Below are 21,453 nucleotides of genomic sequence, written 5' to 3' on the forward strand. Positions count from 1 at the left end.
TTCGCGGTAAAAAGTGCGATTTTTTACCGCGATTTTCAACCTATTAAATGTGCGATTTTCGGAAAATGTGCGATTTCGGCCGTTTTTGACCAAAAATCGCACATGTCTAAAAAATCACACCCTATTACATTTCGCCCAAAGGGTCTGATTCTCTCTCTCTGACACTTTCTTTTTCTTTCCGTCACTGTCTCTCTATTTCTCTCTCCTTCACACCCCCACTCTCTCCATAGCATTTCGCTGTCTCGTTCCGCTCTTTCCTTCATACTCACCAATCGGGATTCTACCTGTCAGTATTACGGCATTGGCATCCTGACTCATTTGAAGTTCAGCGGCCGCTCTTCTAAAGGCATTAGGGATACTAGTGTCGCTATACTGAACGCAGGCATCCAGGGACCAGGGGCTAATAGATAGCAGACACACAGGACATACCATATATACAGACACACATCACATACATGCACATACCATACATATATATATACAAACAGGACATACATGCACACATACCATATATACAGACACACATCACAAACACGCACATATACCATACAGACACACATCATATACACGCACATACCATACATATATACAAACAGGACATACATGCACACTACAGTAATCACACGCATGCCATACATACACACAGGACATGCCATACAGACACGCACACACACGTGCACATATCATTCACACACAGTACATAAAAGCACTCATACCTTAGACACAAAGGACATACACGGACACACACATGGCATACTGGTACAGATACCATACATGCACACACACAGCATATTTACATACACACACACACACACACACACACACATACAGCATACACACATGGCATACAACCACAGATACCATACAACATGCACACATACAGCATATTTAGAAACATACACAAGCTATAGACACACAGAGCATACACAAAAAGTATACATACATACACACATACAGCATATTTACAAACACCAATACTAAAGCAAATAACCCCCACAAGCAATGGAGGGCACCCAGTTTCCATATACCAAGTCCTCCCCCTTCCCACTGCAGCTACCAAGACATAGTACTCACTGGGCCAGCTTACATTAATGGTGCCCACACTTTTCTCCCCTGTCCATGCCCCTGCAACTGGCACCCACAACAAGGGACACAAACCTGTAATCAGCATGTCACCCCTTCATAGCTCCGTCTATCAGGCAGCCCCATGTCCTGGAGACAGAGAGAGGAGCTTCCTGACAGCCGAGGAGCTCAGCTCAGTGTGCGCTGCATCGCCATCTACAGGCGGCTCAATAGTATATACCCAGCTTCCTCCCAGCAGAGCACTGAGCAGAGCTTGCACGGCTTTGAGAGTGCCGTGACCCTGCTACGCCCCAGTGGCACCGGCTCCCCCCCGCGACGGCTGGGGCTGCCTAGCCATAGCTACGCCACTGACCGGACGGGCTTAAACGGCCGCACCCCCCTCCCGCCCCTTCCTGGCGCTTGAAGATGACAGCGCGATGTCATCTTCAAGCGCCGATCGACGCCACCGTACCCGTAACGCTGCTGGGGGCAGCCCAGCACTAAGGTAAGCTGCTAGGCTGCCCCCAGTCCCCGCACGCACCCCCCGCCATTGGACAGGAGGTGAATGGATGCCGCACACAGGCATCCGTTCACCTCCCTCCCCCGCCGCCGCTGCTGTCTGCAGAGTATAGCAGACAGCAGCGCCAGCTGTCAGTGTCAGACTGACAATCCGTCCAACCTGTGGACGTTCCCCATTCATGTAAATGGGAGCCGGGTCATCCGACCAGGCGTTCCCATTTACACCGCCCTCTACCCAGGTCCTAGCCGTGTTCTACCCAGGTCAGGACCTGGGTAGAAGTCCCGTGTAAAGGGACACGGTGTTAGGGATTTACACCGCCGAAGATCTGGGTCTGACCCGCCACTGACCCGGATTTTTCGGTGGTGTAAAAGGGGTATTTGACTGTCCCAGTCATCTGTTTGCCGATATCCTCCTCCCCTCTCACTGCCAGCAGCTCTCACCTCTTGCTTCTAGCAGTGGGCCATGCAATCCTTTCTTCAGCTCCCTAATGACCTCAGAGGCCAGCCCCATTGCCATGCCCTCCCAGCCAATCAGAGAGGCCCTTCCTCACAACCAATCAGCCAGCGCCCCACCAGGAGAGCCAATCAGTGCCTAACAATGTGTAATAATCCCAAAAACCCGGGTCGTTTCCTTTCAGACAGCCGGCGACCCGGGTTTTTGGAATACAGACCCGGGAAAAACCCAGGTAAATTCCTGGGTTGAAGCCCTGGCATTTTAGACCCGGTTTGACCCTATCAGACAGAAAAAAACCCGGGTCTACCCTCCTCGACCAGGGAAATTCCCGGGTCTTTTTTTCTGTCTGAAAGGGGTATAAGTAATGTGTTTTACATACATATGTCTCCATCAGTTGCTAAATAGGGGGCCCTTACAAACCTTTGTTATGGGACCTACGAATATCTAGTTACGCCTCTGACAGCCAGCAGACAGTCATCACCCACTCTGCTACCATTATTCCCCAAAAACTTCTGATGCGTCCTCCTAATCCCCACCTTTGTCAGTGCTATAGCCGCCCCCAATAGTTCAGCCCTGTGCATGTTACCGTCTTCCTGTACATCCTCACAATTATAACACTGCGGACAGCCCCTGAGTGCGGGAGGGTGTTGCGTGGCGCCATGACGCGATGCACACTGGCTGGGACCCACAATGAACTACTGGGAACCACTTGTGAGGGCCAGAATACATTCTCAACACCTGCCGTGCCCAATATATCTTATTGCCTGTAAGTAACAAGACATTGGTTCCTCCAGCACACTGAATAGTAATAGTAACCAATCTTGAACACTACATGATAATAGAATTCAGAGATATTGGTTACATATACCTGCGCAGGTGTATGATATGCCCCCAAGCCATGTCAAGGCTTCTCTGTATATTGGGGGTCCCTAGCGCTATATCTAGGTGCAGGGTGTGGCACCCCAAAAACTATCATAAGCTAGGAGGCCCAGTGCGGCACGCCAGTGAAATACTATAGTGTTAATAATTAGTGATAGGAAGCAAAGCTATATATAAAGAGAGAGATAAAATAAAAAATGGAATGCAATTAAAATAAGAGAAAGATAGTGTCAGTGAGGGAAAAGTGTTAATAGAATGTAAGGGCATGCCGCACTAAAGCCACCCAGCCCAACCAGTCCAGGGGCACCGCACCCCACACCACTGTTACCCTAAATTGCGTCTACAATTAGTCAGCAAGAAGCCACATGATAACGGCTCCTTACTTGATATATCTGAACTAAGAGCTACCTACCTTGGAGCAACCCCAGACTACTCCATGTGGCATGTCAGGACCTGCATCTCCGCCTAATGCAAGCTCCTCTCTGCCTCTCACAACATACATACAGATAGTGGTAGATGCTAAAATTAGTTCAGTACTACTTTTCAGGTGCATGCAAGGGAGGGGTTAATACTTAGTAAGTAACAAGACATTGGTTCCTCCAGCCAGGGGCGGATTGGCCCACCGGCACATTTTAAAGTTGTAGCGGCCGCCCACCCTCCCTGGCTGGGCCGCGGCCCGCCGAACCGCCATCTCCGCGGTTACCGGCCGCAGCAAAATACTCTAATCAAAGATGGCCGCGGCCGGCCTCAGCTGTGACCAAACTAAAAATGGCCGCGGTAGGGCAGGTGCGCATGTGCGGCCGCACGCAGCACCTCCCGCGGTGCTTTCAGCCCGATTCACAGAGCTGACAGCTTCGGCTTCCTCCTCCCAGTGAGTTTTTTTTTACTGCTGTGCTGCTGGCTGACAGCAGAGGGAGCTAGCTGTGGAGGCAGCGTGCAGCTCAGCTCCTCTCAGGCTGTACTCCATGTGGCCGGGGGATGCAGGAAGTTTCTTTAGAACCTGAAGCAAGCAGGGAAGGTGAGTGTTAAATGCCTTTGTTATTGGCTTTGTTATTATGCTGGCATTTGCCCTCATGATATTGAGAGGGGAGTGTGTGTGTCTGTATGCTATATGTGTCAGTGTGTACATGATGTGTGCATTTGTGTGTGTCTGTGTACATGCTGTATATGTGTGCTATGTTATGCTTTGTGTGTGTCAGTGTGTATATGCTGTGTCTATGCATGCCATGTGTATATGCTGTATGTATGTATGTATGTATGTATGTATATGATATATGTAAGTAATGTGTGTATATGCTATGTGTGTTGATGATTGTATGTACTGTATGCTATGTATGCTTGGATGTATATGTTGCGTCATGTTTTTTATGCTAATGTGTGTGTGTTTGAAGTGTGGATATATGCACTGTCTGTGTCTGTAGTGTGTAGTATGTGTGATGTTTTTGTAAGTATGCCATGTATGTATGTATGTATGTATGTACAGCATGTATGTACAGTATGTCTGTGTACAAAAGTGTGTGTGTAATGATGTACAGTACATACAATACATGCACAGAACCCCCCCCCCCCTTCCCCCACCCAACAAAATTCTGCATTTGCCCCAGTTCGGAGGTGGCATTGAATAGACAGGCTCCGGCAGGGGCGGATTGGCCCACTGGAAAACTGGGCCATTTCCCACAACTCATTTGAAGGGGCACTTTTCCCAAATAAAAAATGGCCGCGGGAGGGCTGCTGCGCATGCACGCGCTGCACCTCCCAGCGCCCGTTCCCCCTCCACCCGGCAGCTGAAGACTCGAGCAACAGCAGGTGAGCCGACTGTCAGCAGCAGCGTTAGAAGCAGGCAGACAGCAGCAGGTCTGAGGGCGGCCAAAGGAGGCAGGTAAATGGCAGTGGCACTGCCAGAAATAATAATTTTTGGTCTCAGGGAAGTGTGTAATATATATATGTGTGTGTGTGTGTGTGTGTGTGTATGTGTACACCGGCACTTTCTTCGAGCACTGATTTACTTCAGGGTTGCCGACTTTCAAAAAATCCTCTCCGGGAGAAGCCCGGAGAGGAATCTTTCAGTACGAATTTTGGGGGTGGGGCTTAACCGTGACGTCATTAAGCCCCGCCCCCATTACGGGAAATAGCCTAAATAACTGATATCCATGGAGGGGGCGGGGCTAAAACGGCACGATTGTGCCGTTTTAGCTCCGCCCCCTCCCCTGGGACCCGCGGATTGCGGCATATAAATGCCGCGATCGGGGGGCTCAGTGGGGGTCCCCCTGATTCCGGGAGGGTTGCCCACCCTTCCGGGGGCCGGGAGGAAGGACCCGATTTTCGGGAGACTCCCGCAAATTCCGGGAGGGTCGGCAACCCTGATTTACTTATTTTTCTTTGCTCCCCTGTCTACTCAGCGCCGCGGCTCAGTGGAGCTGTCTGTTTCCGCCCATGGGAACTCCGTCGCTCCCGTCATCCCCCTTCCGGCTGACAGATGGGGGGGGGCAGTGTACTACCGGGCGGACTAGGAGGGAAGTTATTGCGGTAGGAAAAGGCGGTGGGGCTTATTGCAGCACTGCTGCTGCTGGGTCTCCGGAAGACAGCCGAGGTCGGACCCGGATACAGTGGCGGACCCGGAGCTTCCTGACCGTGCCAGGAATCTGCCTCTCGTGCACGCCGTCTCCTGTGGGTGCAGGAGGAAGCACCACTTCCTACATGTGAACATAGTATGTATGTATTTATGTATGAATGAGGACGACAGTGTGTGTAGGATGTATGAATGAGGGTGGCAGTGTGTAGTATGTATGTATGTATGTATGACAGCGTCAGTGTGTGGAGTTTGTATAAATGACGGCGGCAGTGTGTGTGTGTGTAGTATGAATGAGGGCGACAGTGTGTGTAGTATGTATGAATGAGGGCAGCAGTGTGTGGAGTATGTATAAATGATGGCGGCAGTGTGTGTAGTATGTATGAATGAGAGCGTCAGTGTGTGTAGTATGTATGAATGAGAGCGTCAGTGTGTGTAGTATGTATGAATGAGAGCGGCAGTGTGTGCAGTATTTATGAATGAGAGCGGCAGTGGGTGTAGTATGTATGAATGAGAGCGTCAGTGTATGTAGTATGTATGAATGAGAGCGGCAGTGGGTGTAGTAAGTATGAATGAGAGCGTCAGTGTGTGTAGTATGTATGAATGAGAGCGACAGTGTGTGTAGGATGTATGAATGAGGGTGGCAGTGTGTAGTATGTATGTATGTATGTATGATGGCGTCAGTGTGTGTAGTTTGTATAAATGATGGCGGCAGTGTGTGTGTGTGTAGTATGTATGTATGTATGAATGAGGGCGGCAGTGTGTAGTATGTATGTATGTATGACGGCGTCAGTGTGTGTAGTTTGTATAAATGACGGCGGCAGTGTGTGTGTGTAGTATGTATGAATGAGGGTGATAGTGTGTGTGGAATGTATGAATGAGGGAGGCAGTGTGTGTAGTATGTATAAATGAGAGCGTCAGTGTGTGTAGTATGTATGAATGAGAGCGGCAGTGTGTGTAGTATGTATGAATGAGAGCGGCAGTGGGTGTAGTATGTATGTATGAGAGCGGCAGTGTGTGTAGTATGTATGAATGAGAGCGGCAGTGGGTGTAGTATGTATGTATGAATGAGGGCGACAGTGTGTGTAGGATGTATGAATGAGGGTGGCAGTGTGTAGTATGTATGTATGTATGACGGCGTCAGTGTGTGTAGTTTGTATAAATGACGGCGGCAGTGTGTGTGTGTAGTATGTATGAATGAGGGCGGCAGTGTGTGGAGTATGTATAAATGATGGTGGCAGTGTGTGTAGAATGTATGAATGAGGGCGGCAGTGTGTGGAGTATGTATGAATGAGAGCGGCAGTGGGTGTAGTATGTATGAATGTAGAAGATGCTGGTACCTGGTAGAATATGCTGCTATCTGGGTCCTGGGGGAGAGGGAATGTAAAATGAAGGTAGATTCTACCTCCATTTTACATTTTAATTTGATTTAATTTGATTGCTCTGCATCGGATTAAACATTCCAAAGTGCACTAGTGGAGGGGGGCCTTTACACTTGAAAAGAGACCCCCTCCCACCTCTTCACATTTTGCATCATTCAGTGAGGAGCATACAGCGAGGAGCCCTAGAAGACAGAAGGAGAAGAAAAGAGAAAGACAGAAGGAGAAGAAAGAAGACCAAGAACATGGTAAGTAAAAGAAAGATCATTATCTTGGCAGACAGTGGTTGTTTTAGGGGAGGGCAGTGCACCAACCCCAACACATGCCCCCTGTCATTAAACACTAGTGAAAAACATAATAATGTGTATGGGTGGAGGCAGAAGCAGCCTGATCTGTGTCCCACACAGGGACGTAACTATCTGTGTGCCAGTTGTGCCTTGCAAATGCACTGTGGGCACACCATCTGGCAGCACCGTTTACCCACCACTGGCTGCTAGCAGCTGAACTACTGATGATGAGCTGAGAGACAGGGACAGGAGGAGAGCGCAGCGCAGAACGCACTCATGCTCCCCTCTCGGCTGACATTTCAATTATGTATAATGGGCATCACGGTGTATGGCATATGTATAATGGGCATCACGGTGTGTGACCTATGTATAATGGACTCATTATACATAGGCCACACACCGTGATGCCCATTATACATTTGCCACACACAGTGATGCTCAATATACATATGTGGCTCTCTCTGTGTCCTCGCTGTCACTCTCTGTCTGCTGTCACTCTCTCTGTCCTTGCCGGGGACATAGCCAGCAGCTCAGAGCCACTAGCCATGCCCCACAGCGTCAAAATGGGGCGTGGCCTCATTGAAAGAGGCCACACACCCATATTGCTAGGCCACGCCTCAAAAAAAAATCGGGCGCGCCTGCGCCGCGCAACATCCCGCCGCCTCGCCCCCCCCGGGGCTGCCTCAAGATATTTCCCGGGCTGGTTTTAATTCCCAATCCGCCCCTGCCTCCAGCACACTGAAAAGTAATAGTAACCAATCTTGAACACTACATGATAATAGAATTCAGAGATATTGGTTACATATACCTGCGCAGGTGTATGATATGCCCCCAAGCCGCGTCAAGGCTTCTCTGTATATTGGGGGTCCCTAGCGCTATATATAGGTGCAGGGTGTGGCACCCCAAAAACTATCATAAGCTAGGAGGCCCAGTGCGGCACGCCAGTGAGATACTATAGTGTTAATAATTAGTTTATGAGCATCTGGTGAAAGGACCAGGTCCTTTAGGCCACTTGATTATAGCCCATTTTATATAAGTAGACTGAATCCTAGTGGGCAAAGGGACCCGATATTTTATGAGCATCTGGTGTAAAGGACCAGGTCCTTTAGGCCACATGATTATAGCCCATTTTATATAAGTAGGCTAAATCCAAGTGGGCAAAGGGACCTGATATTTTATGAGCATCTGGTGTAAAGGACCAGGTCCTTCAGCCCACTTGATTATAGCCCATTTTATATAAGTAGGCTAAATCCAAGTGGGCAAAGGGACCTGATATTTTATGAGCATCTGGTGTAAAGGACCGGGTCCTTTAGGCCACTTGATTATAGCCCATTTTATATAAGTAGACTGAATCCTAGTGGGCAAAGGGACCCGATATTTTATGAGCATCTGGTGTAAAGGACCAGGTCCTTCAGCCCACTTGATCATAGCCCATTTTATATAAGCAGGCTAAATCCAAGTGGGCAAAAGGACATCACATTTTACAAGACACTTGCGTAAAGAACCAGGTCCTTTAGACCACAAGTTTGTAGCCCATTTAGACATAGCTAGGCTAAATCCTAGTGGGCAAAGGGAGAGTGTGTTGTGTGCCCAGGCACGCCATAAATGTCTGACACCCCCACGCACAAACCGTGTTTTCTTTTCTAATGTGAATACATAAGACTTGCAGAAGAGAAGTGCGGGGTGAAGCTATCAGCCACACTCCTCTAGGTGGAGAGCTTATGGGCATAGTTGGATCTCTTGGGCCAGTGGTGTCAGGGGGGTGGGAGGAAGGTTAGTTAACGCCGGGTGCCACTGCCAGCAGTAAACCGTTATGTGACTAGCTTGGTTAGCACAGATGAGAAGCGTATCAGCTGTACTCATGGGGAACCAGTGGGACACTGAATAGCGGGCAATTGGGATGCACTGACTGAAGCACCACAGGGAATTGAACAAGCTGTGGGTGCTACTGAAACAGGTGAGGTTGCATACAAGTGGTGGGGGCAAGGGATGGAACATGAAGAGAGGGAGTGAAATAAAGACAGGATAGTACAAAAAACAGGAGGAGAGGATACGGAAAGGAAAACTGGCAGAAAGGACACATATATTGGCACATTTAGGTAGAAGGGGCACAGACAAAGGCTCTGAGAAGCAGAAGAGGAACAGATAGTCATAACGGCACATTCAAGGCTCCCATAACCTATGTGATTTGGGCCCGATTTCACTCGAATCTTGCGAATCAGGCCAAGAAATCATGCGAAATCGGCCCAAATTGCATGTGAATGACATCTGATCCAATGCGTGGTCCCGTGCGTTCAGATCAGAGCTGGAGAGCATATGTGCTGCACAGAAGATAAATCTTACGTGCAGTCATCAGCAGCACATCGAGGGAGCTTCTCAGCACCCGCGACGTATCACATCCAATGTAGGGGGAGGGAGGGGCACTAAGAGCCAGGCGGATGAATGAAATAAAAAAAACCTCCGCCTGCAGCTTCCAGGGATTTTAGTATGTGAGCTCTCCCGAGGAGCTGCCAGGGTAATCAGGTCAGACTTGGATTTTAAAGGCACAAGGAGGCAGAATGGGGGACGGATGCAAAAGGAACTATGGGACACAAATTGTGTAACGGATTGGTTTATGTGGCACAATAAATTACTTAAAAGTTGTAAATGGGTCACTTCACAGATATATATTTCTAAATAAGAATGGTATAAATCCAAGTGTGCCTATACCCAGAGGTTTGAATCAGACATCTGTCAGTTGTGGGATGGCACCTTCAGGGATGGTGCAAGGCACCGAAGTGGCCCAGGAGGGGGTGATGCAGCCGCCGCCACGTCGCTCCACAGGGGGGGTGTTATGCGATCGTGCGGGGGGGGGGGTGTGTGTGTTGTGGTGCAGCTGCCGCATTGCTCCATGGGAGGGAAGGGGCTGGCGATGCATCGCTCCACGGGGGAAAGGGGCTGGCATGTGATGCGGCGAGGGCAGCTGTGTTAATCCATGGGGGTAGCAGGGGGCGGGGGAGAGTTGCACTGCTTACCTTGATCCAGGGGGGGTCCAGTGCCCAAGTGCCGCCCTCCAGTTGGCAGCGCCCCAGACAAATGCCTAAAGTTGCCTAGTGGTGGCCCCTGGCCTGGGCACTTTGTGGGGTTACGTGATCTTTCCAACCCTCCTTAAACTGTTATTTCAAATGATGTATAAAAACGAAGTCCATACAATAATTTTTATTAGTCTTTTTTTTAAATTAAAAGTAGAATTCAATGAAGATTTTCAGTGCACAATTGATGGATAAAGATGGAGTAAGTGTTTTTTAGGGAGAGAGGCTGCACCAGATAGAGAGGGGGAAGAGAGAGCCTGTCAGAGAGGGAGAGAGCGGCGAGCAGGGGGCGAGAAAAAGAGGATAGACAGAAGGGGTGAGAGGGTGACGGAGTGTTGGAGAGAGAGAGCATAGGCTAGAGAAAAAGGAAGTGTTAGAGAGCGAGAAAGATCAAGAAGATGGGGGGGAGAGGGGTGGTGATTTGAAGAGGGCGATGGGATGTGGTAATGTAACGAGGGGCAAGGTGAAATGGATTGAGGTGACAATCTGTCACCATCTGCCTGGCTCCGCTGCTCCCCATCTCCCTAACCGCTCCTGCATGTCTCCCTCCCCCTGCCCGCCATTGCCAGCTCATGTCAGGGTCAGAAGAGCTCGTCACCGGGGACCCTAATTTTCTTTTTAAAATGAGTTCCAGGCCACAATTTAGGGTCAAATACATGCTATAGCAGGTAGAATGTGCAGGTTTTGAGGGACATGCCTTTGATTGTGAGAGCAGGAAGGGGTGGTGGGAAGGAGGCAGAGACGGATTTAGGATAAATGGGGCCCTAGGCAAGAAACCGGTTTGGGGGATTAACCAAACAATCCATAGCCCTATATTTCCATTCCTGATTCATGCTATCCTCGTTAGTTTATTATTATTAATGATCCTTAAACAATATGCCCCTTACACATTATACCAAACACCGTAACGCCCCTTACACAACCAGTGATCGTGCTAGGTGCAAAAATTTGTGGGTCCCAGACAGTGGTGTAGCATGAAGCCATAGCACCCGGAGCAAGCTCATGTCACGGCGCCCCCCCCCCCCCCCCCCTCCATATATAAACACACATGCTCCTTGCAGTGTGTCATGTAATGGGAGATTAAAATCCCAATTATAACAGTGCAGAGGTGAATGTAATACTGCACAGTGCACAGTGCTACTGTTCCCGTCTCCGTACATGTGACAGCTTACTTGGGCTCGCTGCGGGCGACCACTACATGGTCTCTCTGCAGCTTCAGTCAGCAGCTTCAGTGACACATCAAGCAGCACTGAGCCTCTCTCTGCTCCTGCCTTGCATTAAGCGGTGCTGCATCTCTCTCGCTCTGCTCCTGCCTCACAACAAGCGGCGCTGCTTCTCTCTCTCTTCCTGCCGTGCACAGGCCAGGCGGTAGGAAAAGAGAGAGGCGCAGTGCCGCTTGATGTACCACCAAAGCTGCTGAGTCCTTGCGGCAGTGCAGAGGACCTGTGGAGAGCACAGGTAGTAGTCGCTAGCAAGAGCCCATGTAAGGCATGCATGAGTCAGGACGCGGAGAGACAGAGGGCGGGCGGCGGTGCAGGACACAGCAGGGGGGCTTTGTGGTGCGAGCAAAGATGGATTAAGGGTATGTGGGCCTGGGGCACTTCAGACTGGGGGCCCCTATTAAAGAGACTGGCAGATGAAAATATATATATTACAGACTTGTAAATTAGTGTAAATCTTTGACAGGACAGTGGGGACCAGGAGCCAGTAGCGCACGCAGGGGGGGTTTCTGAGTACCCAGAAACCCCCCCAGGAGTCTAAGGGACCTAGGCTGAAAGCTTAGGGTCCCCTCTTTCCATGGGTACAAGAATTTTTAAAATTGGCCCATGGGAACCGGAGATATCTGACTTCAAAGCAGTGGTCCCCATCCAAGCCTGATAATTGCTCTTCCCAGTCAGATATTTCAGGTTCTGTCTGACTTAGAGTTTTTCTGAGGTTATACCCCAAAATCTGGGACTCTCCCCCTTTAAGGGACACTAGAAGCTGGTCTCTACTGTGCCCAGAACCAGAGATATCAGCCTTCCAGCAGCTGGTTACTGCTCCAGCTCCACACACCTGGTATGTAGTATTATATACTCGTGGGCAGATTGCTCTGCCTTCTGAACTCTGATCCCCTAGTCCCCAATACCATTTGGTAGGTGGGATTCTCTTGTTTTTAATTCCAAAAGCTAAGAAATCTGGTTTTGGGAACTGGAGATATCTGCAGTCAAGCAAGCTGTCCTCCCACCAGAAAATTATGAATAATAAGCCCACTCCACTATACACCCCTCCTCTGCGTATTAAACATCCTCTACCACCCTGGAAGTTATGTATCAGGGCCCCTTCATTCAGCCCAATGCCCCCTTCTCCCACCCAATCTCCCACCATCTGTGCAGTAAAGGGGTAATTAGTGAAAATTACTGATCCAGGCCCTACATGCTGAGCGGTTGATATAATACCCCGTACCACCTGCGGGACAACAAAGCTTCACCCACCGATACCGCTGGTGGATCGGTAGGTGCCCCAATACATTGCTATGCCCAGGGGTCTACACTGCTGTTGATGCCCTCTATGTGTGTGTGTGTGTGTATGATGCCCTCTATGTGTGTGTGTATGTATGTATGTATATTATTATTATTATTATTTATATACATTTGGTCTATCTTTAATACTTTAACTGACCCGGCATATACTGGGTCACCTAAGTGTCCATCTCCGTGCTTTGCTCCGCCTCTCTGGAAACCCCCTTTTGAAAATCCTGCGTTTGCCCCTGACTGGTAGCTATAAATCAGACATTTGCTTCTATATAGGAGATTCCTCGAAACAAGTGGGATTTATACACTTGCACTTTGTTAGTAAATAACCTTTGTAGCCTTCTTATCATCTTAAAGTCTCTTCATATTCTTGTAAAAGAAATTCACTAATGACAGCATTATCAGGTTACAATGCTTTAATCACACCTTGTCTTATGCTTCACGATAATAACCGTTTCCAATAACCTTGTCTTTACAGTCGCACTATTTGAGCAGTTGGCTCAGTAACTATATAGTGATATAAAACAGATCCCTGTTAACACTGCCAGAGGCAAGTTCCCTCTTTAATGCAAGTAACGCCTGAATGCGGCCCGTACCAAACATTGTGCAATTACTGACCACATAATACATTAATTAAGCAGTTGTGTCTGCAGGTAATTAACAACGGTCTATAAATAAAGCAAGCATGTTTATATCCTGCTTCTCTCCTAAAGTATGGTAATGATTTAAAATTCAATAGTTACAAACAAATCAGGTAAGTAAGCATACTCATTATAATAAGGGGGGGGGTGGCTACATTAAATATTAATTTTCCATCTTTAGTGTATATCAAGTGTATATACCAAGTGTATATACTGAGTGTATGTGTGTAACTGACAATCAGGTCCAGAGGCACCTATAGCTGTACCAGGCCATGGTAATGGTGGAGGGCTAGGGAGCCTGTTGCATATCTGCACACCAAAAATGGTAATGCAGAGAGGTGTGGCCAGCCCCCTCTACATAGGAATGTAAAATCACCACTATTTATGGAAGAAAGCATGCACACAACGTACAGGGGGCGCTATCGGGTGGCGATCAGGTGCGATTGCTCACACCCCCTCTGCAGGGGTGCCGATTTGTGTTTTTCCTGGAGGGTGCTCAGGGAGGTGTGGACTCATGAGGGGGGCATGTCATTTGAGGAGGGGGTGTGGCCCTGCAGTGTGCTGGCCTGGGTGGTCCTGTGCTGCACACTGTATACACGGAACATGGTGGTGTACCCCAGTGAACAGTATATGATACCCACAACTGTTCGAAACTCATGCTCAAAGTCATGTGGTTGCGTGCACTGACATCAGGGGCCTCCCTGGTGCTCACCTGGAACCGATTTGTCAACACAACCAGAGCTGGCGTGTTTCTGGCTGAAGCGGGGTGGCATTAACCTGCTCATTATGCTGCAAATATATGCAGCCTAACGATCATGTCTGAATCATGCCCCTGTGTTTCGCTAATAACAACACATATCTAAATATCAGTCTAGCGCCAGTTGTTTTTTATAATTATTACAGGGTGATTCTGATTTGGAAGTAAAGCAGGAAAAGCAAGTAACGGTACTTGTTTCCTAGCACGGCCACAATCGCATTGATCTTGTGCCCTTAATAGTGGTATGCGATGGCCCCCGACGCGATGGACCCGATTTCCCATTGAAATGCATTGAAAAGTTAAAAAATCGCGTCGGTCTCGTCGCATGCGGCAAAATAAGCATTAAATGGTCCCGACGCGATGCCCCCGATTTCCCACAGGGAACAATGTTAAATGCCTCAATTTACCCAAATCAACAGGGAACAATGTTAAATGGTCCAGAAACCCCCAAAAACACCCCTGAACAGTGAAATGGCCCCCCAAAATTAGTTAACGCCACCCCACGATCAACGTGAACCCGAAGCGTGGCGAGCCCCGCGAGGGGACGCGGATACCTTCACAGGTAAACGCGTCCCTTCGCGGGCTTCACAGGTGTCCGCGTCGCCACGGACACCAGTGAAGCCCGCGAGGGGACTTGCGGGGCACGCTGCGCTCGCCACGGTTCGGGCTCGCTGCGCTCGCCACACTTTCTATTCTCAACTCCACGCCGACGTGGATAGTGGGGGTATGAAAAGGTCGGAGGACGCATACCGCCGCCCCTCGCGGGCTCGCTGCGCTCACCACGCTTCGGGTTCACGTTGATCGTGGGGTGGCGTTAACTAATTTTGGGGGGCCATTTCACTGTTATGGGGTGTTTTGGGGGGTTTCTGGACCAATTAACATTGTTCCCTGTTGATTTGGGTAAATTGAGGCATTTAACATTGTTCCCTATGGGAAATCGGGGGCATCGCTTCGGGACCATCGCATGCGATTTTTTAGCACGCATGCGATGCGACCGATGCCCCAGATTAGAATCGGTGTGGCCGTGCTAGGAAACAAGTACCCAAGTAACTTTATATTTGTTAAAGACAATGTTGCAAAGCAAGGGGAGCAAATACATTTATATTTTTTCTATGCAGGGTAACTGAAATGTTAAGCAGGTTACACAGTGGGCCTTATTCAGATCTGTGCTCAGTACAAATTTGTTTGGAAAATGGGCAAAACCATGTGCACTCAGAGGCGTAACTATAGCACCGCAGCCCCCGCGGCCGCAGGGGGGCGCTGTGCATGTGTGGGCGCCGGGGGGGCTGTGGTGCTATAGTTAGCCCCCTCCCATCTGCCCATCTTCCGCCCGCCAATCCGCCACCCGCAGCCTTACCTGACTTCACTAGTCCCGTCCCGGCTCCCCTGCTGGCTTCATTCTTTTGCTAGTGAGACGGACCACAATAAAATGTCCGCCCCATATAGCAGACAGTTCTCTGAAACTGTCTGCTGTATGGGGGCGGACATTTTGTGTTGGTCCGTCTCACTAGCAGAAGAATGAAGCCAGCAAGGGAGCCGGGATGGGACCAGCAAGACATAATTCATAGTTACGCCACTGTGTGCACTGCAGGTGGGGCAGATGTAACATGTACAGAGAGAGTTAAATTTGGGTGGGATGTGTTCAAACTGAAATCTAAATTGCAGTGTAAGAATAATGCAGCCAGTATTTACCCTGCACAGAAACAAAATAACTCACACAAATGTAACTCTCTCTATACATTTGCCCATTTTCCAAAACAATTGTACTGCGATCAGATCTGAATAAGGCCCACTAGAAGACAATTAGAGTGATTTTCCGAATACCAATAAGTTGTTTACGCTGCATTGCATGCCAGTGATGTTCGCTCATTCAGCTCTATAGCGACACCCTCTGTCACACTTATGCTCGTTTCAGACTGCAAAACTGGCTTTGACCAGGTATTTTGAAATGTTTCTAAAAACGGGTCTGCCAGGTAAAACCCCTTTCACATCGCATCTCTTAAACGGGATATTACCGCTTAAGTGCAGTTTTTTTACACTGGCAGACCCGTTTTTGGAAACTTTCCAAAAACAGGATCAAAGCCAGTGCGGTCTTCAGCAACCCCCCCCCCCCCCTCCATAACACGCTGTGTGGCAGCGTGTTACAGTTAACACCCCCCCCCCCCCAATGTGTTTAAGAAAACCCCCAGCTGTCGGCTCCTGCTCCTGTCGGCTCCTGCTCCTGTCGGCTCCTGCCGACTCCTGCTGCTTATATGGCTGCCCCCATACCAAAGACAGTTTTTTCAAACAGTCTTTCCTATGGGGCAGCCATTTTCCGAGAGACACTTTTTTTACAAGCAGCAGAAGCCGACAGGAGCCGACAGCCGGCAGGATCGTAAGGCACGCGGGTTTTCTTAAACACATTGGGGGGGGGGGGTGCAGCAGTGAGCACTATTGGTCCCCAGTGCCTGCATATTTAACGAGCCGGCCCAGCATTACATATGCGCATATGTAATGAGCGGCTAATTACATATGCACATATGTAATTATCGGCTAATTACATATGCCCATATGTAATTAACGGCTGGCTCATTAAATATGCAGGCGCTGGGGACCAATAGTGCTCACTGCTGCCTGGGTACCGTTTCAGACCCGTTCAGACCACAAAAAAAAAACGGGTCTGAAACGTGTAGGACCCTGCTTTTTTACCGTTTTAAAATACCGGTTATTTTAAAACGGTAAATTCACTCTGGACCTTTCAGACCGCACATATTACCGTTTTGAAACGGTAAAGAAACGGCAATATACCGTTTAATTTGTGCGGTCTGAAAGGGGCATTACTGTATAGTCACTTTTATGTTTTAGTTCCAAATCATCATGCCTAAAGGTACAGGAGGAGCAGAGCTGCAGAAGGGAAATATAGTTGCTCTAATGGCGCCATCTAGTGGCATGCACTAAGAAAGCACGTTCTCTTATATCTCATATGATTAGAAAATGTAGTGTTGTGACTGTATTTAGTAAAGCAGGATTTAAAACTAGAGATGTGCACCGGCCACTTTCCGGGTTTTGGGTTTTGGGTTCTGATTACCTTGAGGTTTTGGGTTCTAATGGGTTTTGGCAAAACACCTCCTAAATGTTTTGTGTTTGGATTTTTTGGGTTTTGGGTTCTGATTTTTTGTTAAAAAAGCATAAAAACTGCTAAAATCGCAGAATTTTGGTTTTTATTTTTTGCTCCTACACTATATTAACCTCAATAACATTCATTTACACTCATTTCCAGTCTATTCTGAACAGCTCACACCTCACAATATTGTTTTTAGGGCAAAAGGTTGCACCGAGGTAGCTGGATAACTATGATAAGCCACACAAGTGTGCGGCACAAACACTAGACTGATATGGCACACTTAGCATCCCCTCTAGGCTGATACTGCACACCTAGAATTACCCCTGGACTGATATGGCACAGGTAGCATCACCCCTGGACTGATACGGCACATTTAGCATCACCCCTGGACTGATATAGCACACTTAGCATCCCCCCTAGTCTGATACGGCACACCTAGCATCACCCCTGGACTGATAAGGCACAGGTAGCATCACCCCTGGACTGATACGGCACATTTAGCATCACCCCTGGACTGATACGGCACACCTAGCATCACCCCTGGACTGATATGGCACAGGTAGCATCACCCCTGGACTGATACGGCACATTTAGCATCACCCCTGGACTGATACGGCACATTTAGCATCACCCCTGGACTGATACGGCACAGGTAGCATCACCCCTGGACTGATACGGCACATTTAGCATCACCCCTGGACTGATATGGCACACTTGATAAAGACAGACACTGTTGAAACGCGTTGGTGTTTTATTGTGTTGGAGAAGGCTGTTTGAGCTCCATTTGTTATAAAACAAGCCCTTCCTTTTATAATTATTTTTTAAAAATAAACTTCACCAAGTTTTTAATTTCTACCTGGACGTTACTTCTTTGAAAAGAAACCGTTACATGAGGATCCACCATGAGGCTAATGTAAGCATACAAGTGAGCATCTGAAAGATACCTTGATGTGTTTTGTACCATCTTTATGAGTGTAAGCTTATTGTAAGCATCATTCATTACTGCCTGCACAGGAGGTGAACCTTTAAAGAATAACATCACCACTATACAGAGGAAAACCTCATTTTGTCCTTCCTGGGAAGATAGTCCTAATAAGAACCATTGAGAAACAAATTACACTATATATGTCCTTGTTTATCTGTTTTTTTTATGTATGAATTACCCATGAAAATCTGACATACACTACATCTGGGCCATATGGAGCATATAAGCACGTAACTATTTTTGACTATCTTTTTCTTTCTGTATATATTCTGAGCGCCACGAGGATCACATCTCATTTCTTGTTTTGTATCATTTGTGTAGAGGGACTGAACTATCCCTTATTGTTGTTTGTGATCTTTATTGCTGCTCTAGGCGCAGTCATCACAGTAGAGAATTTTTTTTTTCTTATATGGCACTCTTGACAGCACCCCATGAATTGGCAGACTTGGCTTACCCAAGGAACTATACGGCACAGATGGTGGCACCCCTGACCTGATACAGCACACATGGCGGCAGACATAGTATTATACGGCAAACATGGCAACATTCCTGCAGTGAAAAAAAGAAAAAATTGTATTCTTTTAATTAAAAAAAAGAGCAGCACACCTGGAATAATATGGCAGACTTGAATTATACGGCATTCTTGGCTCACCCCTGGACTGATACAGCACATTTAACTGTAAAAATTTGCAGTAAAAAACAAACAAAAAAAAACACCTTTTTATTATTTTCATTAAAATAAAGGCAGCTCCCCTGGTTTGATACAGGACACATGGGGGCACCCCTGGACTGATACGGAACACATGGGGGCACCCATTTAATTATACGGCACACATGGGCGCACCCCTGGACTGATACGGGACACTGGGCATCACAGCTGGACTGATACGGCACACTTAACACCCCTTGCAGGTTAAGAAAAAAAACAACTTTTTTATTTCAATTTAAAAATGGGGGTACGGGACACTGGGCAGCACAGCTGGACTAATTCGGGGCAGCCCTGTAATAAATGTAAAAAAAAAATTTTTTATTAAGAGAGCCCATTAGATGTCCCCCACAGTAGTCCCATATAACAGTAGTAGCATATACTGTAACAGCCCCCCTTAGTAGTAGCCTTAGTAATGCCACCTTAGTAGTTGTAACCTGAATAGTTTCCACTTAGTATAGTTTCCCCCTCATTAGTTCCCCCTTAGTAGATGTGCAAAAGTTCCTGCACCATTAGTTCCCCCTTAGTAAATGTACCTTTAGATTCCGACATTGTCCCCCTTGAGCAGCCCCAATTAATTGTTCCCCCATTAATTGCCCCTCCTTAGTATATCCCCCCCCCCCACAGTGTTTTTTTGTCCCCATAGGTTTTTTTTCCTGTGCAGACAGCACGGACACATCCGTGCTGTCTGACTTCCACTTGCAGAATAAAGATGGCGCCGGAGCCGGATTTTATATAGAGATCCGAATCCGACGCAGGGTGATGACGTTTCACCCTTGTTTTGGACCCGGGAAGATGGCGGGAACCAGCGAACTCCCTGGATCCGGCCTCGGATCAGGTAAGTTCGGGGGGGTTCGGATCTCTAGGATCCGAACCCGCTCATCTCTAATACATATATAGACAAACTGTATCCCTCATACATACATACATACACAAACTGTATCCCTCATACATACATACATACATACAGGGCCGGCGCTACCCACTCAGCAGCTCCTGCAAAGAATGGTGGTTCCTGATTTACTAAGCAGCCGTACTGATAATACGGCTGCTAAGTGGTGTAAAACACCCACGCAAATACGACAGGAAAATACACCTTGCTTTCCCTGTCGTATTTGCTTTAAGCCTGCACGGATCATTCAGATCCGTGCAGGCTTTAGTGTAAAAAAAATAGAAAAATAAATAAATAGAAAAAAAAAAATCGGCGTGGGGTCCCCCCCACAGCTGTAACCAGCACCAGGCTGAAAGAGCCGGGGCCGGTAATTAAAAATCAGGGAACCCGACAAATAGGGATTCCCCGATTTTTAACAACCAGCCCCAGGCTCCAGGTCCGGGGCTGGTTCCCAAAATACGGGGGACAAATTGAGTAGGGATCCCCCATATTTTAAGAACCAGCCCCAGGCCAAACCAGCCAGCAGGGTAATGCCATACCTGGGGGACACTTATGATATAAGGTCCCGCAGCCAAAACATTAACCCTACCGACCAGTCAGCCTGGCCAGGGGCCCTGGGGGAGTGGGGACCCCCCCAATGAAGGGGTCCCCTCCCTCCAGGACTTACCTGACCAGGCTGAAGCCTGGTGCTGTCCTCGATGCCCCTGGGCGGTGGGCATCGAGCTGATAGTGTTGTAAAAAAAAAAGAATAATCTATTGTCTAATACTGGGGCACTATGAGTCCCAGCAAGCCTCCCCCCGCAAGCTGGGACTTGGAGAACCCCAAGTCCCAGCCTGCGGGGCATTAAAGGGCCCGTTGGGTCTTGTATTTCCACAGTATTAAAAATAGTAAAATAAAACACACTGACACACACTTAAAATAAAACTTTAATACATACAAAGCCCTTACATACTGATAATTACCTATCTTCATCCCGTAGGTAGCCCTGGTCCTGATGTCCTGGTCCTGTGTCGGCGTTCTGCTCCATGTCGGCATCCCTGTCGGCGATGGCGTCGGCGTCCGGAGTCCGACGAAATCCATGGTGGAAGCTGTGGAAGGAAACCATACTCACCTGTCCCAGGGCGACGTAGTCCAGGGATGGGTCTTTGCAAAAAAACAAACCGACACGCGAAACCAGACCGGACAGATGAGCCGCACGGTGTTTGTGTACATCATGCGGCTCTGCCTCCCGAATGTCCTTTTTATAGTGTGGGGCCCAGAACTGTACTCCGTACTCTAGGTGAGGTCTCACCAATGCTTTATATAGTGGCATAATTACCATTGAGTCCCTAGTTTCCATTCCCCTCTTAATACATGCCAGAATTTTGTTGGCCTTTTTTGTAGCTACATTACAATGGGCACTACATCCTAGATTGCTGTCTATTTGGACTCCTAGATCCTTTTCAAGTATGGAATTACCCAGATCCTCTCCGCTAAGGTTGTAACTTGCACACTGGTTGTGTCTCCCAAGGTGCATAACCTTACATTTATCTACATTGAACCTCATCTTCCATTTTTTTGCCCACTCATCTAGAATTGCAAGATCATTTTGAAGCATGGTGACATCTTCTGGTGATTTGATGACTTTGCTAAGTT

The 21,453-nt window shown here is 48.1% G+C and overlaps 1 protein-coding gene across 2 annotated transcripts in view; it reads right to left on the reverse strand.

Annotated features, from left to right (window-relative positions):
- The window catches only part of LOC146052136 (prefoldin subunit 4-like), a 54,292-nt gene extending 52,993 nt beyond the window's left edge, over positions 1 to 1,299 (reverse strand). Inside the window, exon 1 of one of the 2 annotated variants that reach the window (XM_083167911.1) lies at positions 1,159 to 1,299. The gene's annotated coding sequence lies outside the window, so the exon portion shown is untranslated. The remainder of the gene's footprint in view (positions 1 to 1,158) is intronic. The other variant, XM_083167912.1, reaches the window with a different exon arrangement.
- Positions 1,300 to 21,453: the final 20,154 nt, after the last annotated feature.

This window comes from Crinia signifera, unplaced genomic scaffold (assembly GCF_055691185.1).
Source record: "Crinia signifera unplaced genomic scaffold, ASM5569118v1 HAP2_SCAFFOLD_106, whole genome shotgun sequence".
Lineage (NCBI taxonomy): Eukaryota > Metazoa > Chordata > Amphibia > Anura > Myobatrachidae > Crinia > Crinia signifera.